Source organism: Ixodes scapularis, unplaced genomic scaffold, assembly GCF_016920785.2.
Source record: "Ixodes scapularis isolate PalLabHiFi unplaced genomic scaffold, ASM1692078v2 PGA_scaffold4__175_contigs__length_147842914, whole genome shotgun sequence".
In the NCBI taxonomy this organism is placed as follows: Eukaryota; Metazoa; Arthropoda; class Arachnida; order Ixodida; family Ixodidae; genus Ixodes; species Ixodes scapularis.
In genome coordinates this window covers 98,333,540-98,340,879 of record NW_024609879.1, presented here as the reverse complement: position 1 = coordinate 98,340,879, position 7,340 = coordinate 98,333,540, and positions in this window count along the sequence as shown.

Here is a 7,340-nt window from a genome sequence, read left to right as displayed (position 1 = left end):
TATTCTCGTTGTGAGCACGTGCTGTCGGCATCGGGTACTACAAAAGATGTCATCACCCCGATTAAAGCGGAGATGAAGGCACCCTAGTTCGCATTTATAATCTCAAGGAAGCTTCTGGAGTGTTAAAAGGCAAAGCAGTAGGCAAAAAGTGCGAGTTAGGCTACTTGTGGCCTTTTTGCTGACTAAATTATACAGTGCTTTTTTCATAAGGTCAAGAAATTAGTAGAAATTGCATGAGGAGGTAAAATTTCCACGTGGCATGTAGCTGGGCATGTCTACTATCATTCTCCGGCAAAAAAATTTTAATATTCATAAATATTATTTTCCTGCAATTTTTTATATCTCGCCCCTCCCACAAAAAATCGTATCTGTCGCTCTGGGAACTATGCCAGATCATTTTTTCGCCCAGTTGCCCCTGGCTGAGGAAGCCACAAAAATTGATAAGGAGATTTAATTTACATCTTTCACGTATCTCGGTACGTCTAGTATCATATTCCAGGAGGGTATTTTGAAAATAGTAATAATTATTTTTTAGTTTTTTTTTATCTGATCACATGCACAAAAAAGCGCGTCTCATCGCGGTGGAGAGAATGTCTGAACGTTTTTTGGCTATTCCGCCTGGCTCAGGAAGCCACAAACATCGCCTGAGAATATCGAATTTTCGTTTAGAATGTAGCTGGGTATGTCTAGTTTCATATTCGAGGAGACCATTTTGATATTTATACTAATTTTGTTTCTGTATTTTTCTAAATTCCCGTCCCTGGCACCGAAAACCGCGTCTTTTCGCTCTGGAGACTAAGTCCCAACGTTTTTCTTGGCAGTTCCGCCCGGCTCAGGAAGCCACAAACATCGCCTGAGAATATTGAATTCTCGTTTAGAATGTAGCTGGGTATGTCTAGTATCATATTCAAGGAGAGCATTTTGATATTTATACTAATTATTTTTCTGTATTTTTCTAAATTCCCGTCCCTGGCACCGAAAACCGCGTCTTTTCGCTCTGGAGACTAAGTCCCAACGTTTTTCTTGGCAGTTCCGCCCGGCTCAGGAAGCCACAAACATCGCCTGAGAATATTATATTTTCGTTTAGAATGTAGCTGGGTACGTCTAGTATCATATTCGAGGAGAGCATTTTGATATTTATACTAATTATTTTTCTGTATTTTTCTAAATTCCCGTCCCTGGCACCGAAAACCGCGTCTTTTCGCTCTGGAGACTAAGTCCCAACGTTTTTCTTGGCAGTTCCGCCCGGCTCAGGAAGCCACGAACATCGCCTGAGAATATCGAATTCTCCCCTATTGAAAATAATTCTAAAGGGCCCATCAGCCTTGAAGGATTATGGGACCGCACAGGCCTTCAAAACCCTTCAAAAATACCCTTCAGATATACCCCTCAGAAAAAACCCTCCAGCCCCACAGCCCTCCAACCCCAACCCCTTAGCCCATCAACCCTTTAGACGCCCAAATGACTGTGAACCATAGACAACAATTCAGTTCAAAACGTTATTGAAAATTTATTGCGGACATTGAGTTTTACATGCGTATTAACACTCAAAAAGACAATAAAAACCAACGCTTGTTCAAACCCGGACGCAAGCAGCTGTCGACGAAAGAGATCATATAAAATAGGAACAACTAACTTCTTTATCACAACGAAAAATATATTTCAAAGTACTCACAATGCCGTTGGGTAAATTCCTGATGTACGGTAGTTCAGCTAATAAAACGGAGCAGGTGCACCTCACGTACACATACACAGTCTCAGTAAGCACGTTTAGCGAAAACCACGAACTCGCAAGCAGATCCCGTCACCGTTGAGAAATTCCGAGCACAGTCACGGTTGCGTCCACGATGTCGTCGGGGCGGCGTCTTCGGCGTATTTTTCGCTCGCTGGATTCTTCTGAGGCCGGTCGGACGAAGAGGCGCAAAGAACAAGGCGGGACAGCGGCCGTCATCCGCCGTCTCAGGACCCACAGTACCATGATCCCGGTGCGTAGGCACTACATGCGGTTGAACGCTGATCCCGGCTGCCAGGCTTGCTGCGAGTAGGCCGACACCGGCCACCATCTCCTTGAATGCGCTGGACACGATGGTGCTCGAGCGGTGCTGAAGGCGGCCAACACCGAACTGGGGTTCACCTGCGGAACCAAGGAAGAAACGGCACGGATTAAAACAGACCAAGGGGCGAGCCCTCAAAACAGCGCTTACCTTTCTGGATGTAGGAAACGGTGCGTTCCAGATCTCCATGGCGGTGAGAAACAAACCGCCCACGAGCGGAAAGAAAATGGCTATAGCGGCCTCCTGACTTCTTCGGCTTCCTCACACCACTCTCTCCCGCCGACCATTGGAGAAGCGTGCCGTCCGGAACTGGCGGTATTGCACCCTCTCCCCATTGCCGGTGGGAGAGAAGTGCAGTGTGTGTGTGTAGGCATTGTAAAAGGGGGGGGGGGGGATTTGAGTTGCCTGTTCGTGTTTTTGGCGACGGCTAAAAAGAGAGGACTTCCGACTCTGGTGAAAAGCAAAATAGTTTTGTTTATTTACTTTTTTTCCTTTTTGGGGACAGTCCCCCGCGGGGAAACCGGTTCCCGGCACGAGTCGCTGCCCCTTCGCCCTCGGAACCTCCCCAGCGCAGCGTCCCTGAATTTGGGCAACGCGCTGCTCTCGGCTTGCCCTTTTTATTATTACTAGTGCAACAAGTAAAGCTTGTTCTCCTCAAAACGCCGCTCGGCCAACAACACTCGGCCCGCGCCTTGTCAATTCTCCACATGGGGCGATCGAACCCGTAGCCCCCTTGGCGACCGAACACCCGGCCACTGACAGACGGGTCGAGGAGCCCAGTTGTGTTTGATAGAAGAGCAGTAATAAAAAACTGACCGTACAGACATACGATCGACATTCTCCATATAATTATTTGTTTTCCCTTTGTGAACAATACGTAGCTATGTTATAATTCTGCGACATGTATTTTCTCCACCTAGGCCGTGTCCCCACAGAGATCTCAAGAAGCCTGAAGGTTTTCCCGACCCCATTAGAAAAGTTCTTGACAGGGTTTCAGACATTTCAAGGCATTGTAAAGGGGACTTCAGACATTTCAGGAGAGCCTCTGACGGGGCCAACGAACCCACCAGGAAATATCGGTTCACCTTTCAAACATCACAAGAATTCCTGAAGTCCCCTTCACACCCTTTAAAGAATTCCTGAAGTCCCCTCAGAGGGATTTTCAATAGGGTCGTTTAGAATGTAGCTGGGTATGTCTAGTATCATATTCGAGGAGAGCATTTTGATATTTATACTAATTATTTTTCTGTATTTTTCTAAATTCCCGTCCCTGGCACCGAAAGCCGCGTGTTTTCGCTCCGGAGATTTAAGCCCGAATGTTCCTGGGGCAGCTGCGCCTGGTTCAGGAAAGCACAAAATTGCCTGAGGAGGTCCAGTCTCCACTATGAATCCATGACGCTAGTCTGGGAGAGTATTTTTATATGTCATCTAATGCTGTTTTAGTGAGCTTTTAATTATTTCGCTCATTATAAATCTGACAATCTTGCGTGAACTAACTGCATGACCTGAACTAGTTCCATGCCAAATTAGGCAATTTTCCGTATCTCTTTTTACACAAGGCCCGGGAAATTCGACTACCATCGAAAATCCCGGGCCCTCAGGCAATGATATACTTCAGGACTCTCGGGAGTTCGCACCCAGTTTTTTTTTTCTAAGGTTCCACCAAGACTTAAACATTATTATGGACATCTTATTTTATCTACCTGAGTTTTTTTGCATTCGGTGGCGGTTGTGTATCACAATGCCGAATCAATTATCTGCAGAAGGTGAGGAAGAACCCGGGTGGAGAGATGATGTTTCATGTTTTACAAAGTAAAGACTGTGTCACAGGATTGACTGATATCTCCACCAGACGACTATACATATGCCGCCAAATGAGCTAGTCCAGACCCCATCGAAGAACCGACGGAGCGCGACATTTCTCATGCCGAGCTGCTCCCTAGGCCGCACACCCGCGCTAAGTGCGTGTACAGTCACTCGCAATATGAAGGACCCATTCGCCGATGCAATTTATGGGGCGGCGCTTATTCTACTTTGGCCAGGCGCACTTTATTTTGAGCGCCAAGAAAGATTAAAGTTTATTTCATTCTTTCACGTCAAGAAATATGGTCCAGGCATAGGCAAATCCAAAACCGCCTCAAACTGCCTGGTCGAATGGGTCCTTCCTATTGCGGGAGACTGTACATCCAGCTACAAGAACTCTGAGAGAAAGTACGCGAGCGAGCTGGCTAGGAAACATCATTGAAAGAAAACCTGCGACTAGGACAAATAAAAATTGGGGGGACACTTAGGCTCCGCCTTAAGTGTATGACGCGATAGCGCAAGGCCGGGTCGTCAGCGCAGGGGTGGAGGAGGGCGGAAGGGCAGGGGAGGCGGAGGAAGGAAGGGAAGGGGGTGGGGGTTGGGGGAATGGAGGGCTTGGAGGGAGTAGATGAGGGGAGGGGAGCTGGGGAGGGGGCCCTCCCACGCGGTCACGCCGCCGCCGACTGCTACTAAGGGAGGGCAAGGGGTGGAAAGCAGGGGAAAGGAGTGGGGATCAGATAGGAGTAGTGGAGGAGGGGATGGGAGGTGTGGGGGGGTAAGGGGAGGGGATCCCATTCAACACCCGGGTCACGTGACCCGAGTGTTCAGGGAAGGGGAAGGGCCCGCCCACAAGGTCACGCCGGACGCCGTGACCCGGTTAACTCGACACGGGTCACGTGGCCTACGAAGTCACGCCGGACGGCGACTACTACTACGCCGGCTTTTCCGCTGAACGGGAGTCTTACCCTATCGCGTGAAGTAACTCCCAGTCTCAGGTTTTCTTACAAGAACTTGCCTAGACAGATGATACTTCAGTCATTTTACCGCCCAAGCCTTAGTATGCTGTGTTTTTTTTTTTTCGAAGTGCACTCGCGTGGGCTTTACTCCTGGCTTATGCGCTTCTCGTGTATGCCTTTTCTTTTTTGCTGATAACGTACGGAAGAAAACAAGTTTCCATCGATCTGTGATAATCCATAATGAAGGGTGTACACTTTTCCGATAGTTCTGACAAAGACGAAAACTGCCGAGTCACTGGGCTGTGGACGCGAATGCGACGTACACCCGTCGTCGATATAAATGTGAGCGCCGGACCGCCGACTGCTCCGTACTATCAGCGTCATGATGCTGCGGCCCGTGGCGGCTTGCGCATCTTATCGCACGCTACGCCGAGATTCAGCGTGTGAATCAGCTCAGCTCTGCTGCTGCTCCCTGAAGAAAGTGCGAGAATTGGGTAGGAGCCTTTCGGACGTTATCAGGAGGCACTGTGGTGACTTGATAAAGTAACTATTTGTTTTTTTCTTGAATGCGGTCGGGCATTTTTTTCGGCTCATTCGGCCACGCTCATTTTTGAAAAGTCGAAGTGGCTTCTGTCATGATACGCTCGAACTATTTTCTTTTGTAAAACTATTTATCGCTATTAGCGTTCACTGAATAATAAAGAAAGAATCTGAGTTTTGATGAACTATACCGAGCAACGTCGGCGTTTTCCACGGGCAAAATGCAAACTATTTGCCATCAATGACGTGTGCACAGCGCCCACAAAAAGTCGCAAAATAGAAATCCACTTTCACGCTCTCTGCAGAGCGGAGCACTAAAAGCGAAGACAGTGTTCGATCCAAGCGCTTAATTTCGGTGAGGCGCCAAGCGCCGATAAGGCCCGTTAGCCGCCACGCCCGCCGCGTCATGACGCGGATAGTACGGAGCGGTCGACGGACCGGCCTCTACCTTCATATTAACGACGGGTGTACGATATTTCGCAGAGGGTTATTTCTCATACGAAAGAGTTCCACAGCCCAGCAAACAAATATGATATCTCGCAGAAGGCTCTAATTAGAATGGCCCTATATACATTGGGGCGAATGTGCGTGGTGTAGACCTTGAATCTTCTGCTAGTTGCCATCTTTATTTGGCTGTGGAGTGCATTTTGATCATGCGCAGTAGCTCTTCTCCGCGAAATATCATACTCCGCACCTGCGTTTACAGTCCAGTCACTCGGAATTTTTCGCACCAGAGATAAGCGTTTGGAAGGTGTATAACACGAAATAAGTAGCAGGTTCGAGGAACAATGAAGATGTAGACGATAGGATCGTTCCTTCTACGGACCTTTTGTTCGTTGTTGCAGATCTAATATCCCGAGGTATGATGGCACAGAAGCTGTTAGCTGAGTAAGAAAGAGAGAGAGATGTTTATTTCCCCCTTTTTTTTTAGAAAATTGACTTAGTTGCTTGCCCGCTCAGTGCGCACACTGTCGATAGGGAAGGGGTCGGGAGAAAACGATGGAAAATATAGAAAGGTTGGGAGGTTTATAGATTAGGTTGGGAGGGATGTCTCAACCGTCGTCCGCCCGTCGCATTCGATTCGTGTTCACCCCTAAGTTGGCAGTGCGGTGGAAGCTGTGTGCTTGTTGGACTAGTCAACTCTCGGCCTTGCACCACGTGACCACCCTGATCTCCACATACCACGTGCCGAGAACGAGTTCAGGCAAAAAGAGGCAGGCCACTGATTGGTCTGGCAAAACGCAGCTTCCACCGCACTGTCAGCTTAGGGGCTAACGGAGTATAGTACGATCCAACGTTCAGAAGGCACGGCCCCTCGAAGTTAGTAGATATGGAGCAACCTTAGTGCGAATAATAAGTATTTTGCAACTGGGGTGGGCGGCAGTTGTGCTACAGAGTTAATGGAGAGCTCTAGTAGTTCGCTTTTTCGCCCTGATAACGGTACGATGCATGCCCAAGGCCGCCGGGGGGGGGGGGGGGGGGGGGGGGGAAGAGGAGGTACCGTTATCGGGGATAAAAACAATCTGCTAAAGCTCTCTAATACCGGCACAAGGCTTCCATTGAACGGATGGCTTTTTAGCGGGAAGCGCTTAGTGCCGCTTCTCGCTAAACTTCACGGTTTTTGGTGAGACGGCTAGTGTACAATACAACTCCTTCGGTCTCCGGTATTATATTTTGTTCCTTGCTCCTTCTTCGTATTTGCCCCGTGAGTGCGCGCTATAGGCATCGGGTCCCACAAAAATGAACTTTGATGCTTTGAAACGTGTTAGCCCCATAGCTCGGTCGGTATATAGCATCGGGCTACGGATCATTAGTTCCCAAGTTCAATCCCACCCGATCGCTTCTGCTGTTTTCTTTTATAACATTGTAGCAAATGTAGCGGTAAAACATAAGGGCTTAACCTGACGATTTTTCACAGAAACTGGCGTACAAACATATTTTGTGTTAATAAACTGGGTTAAGAACTGAGACAGCATGCAACAATTAC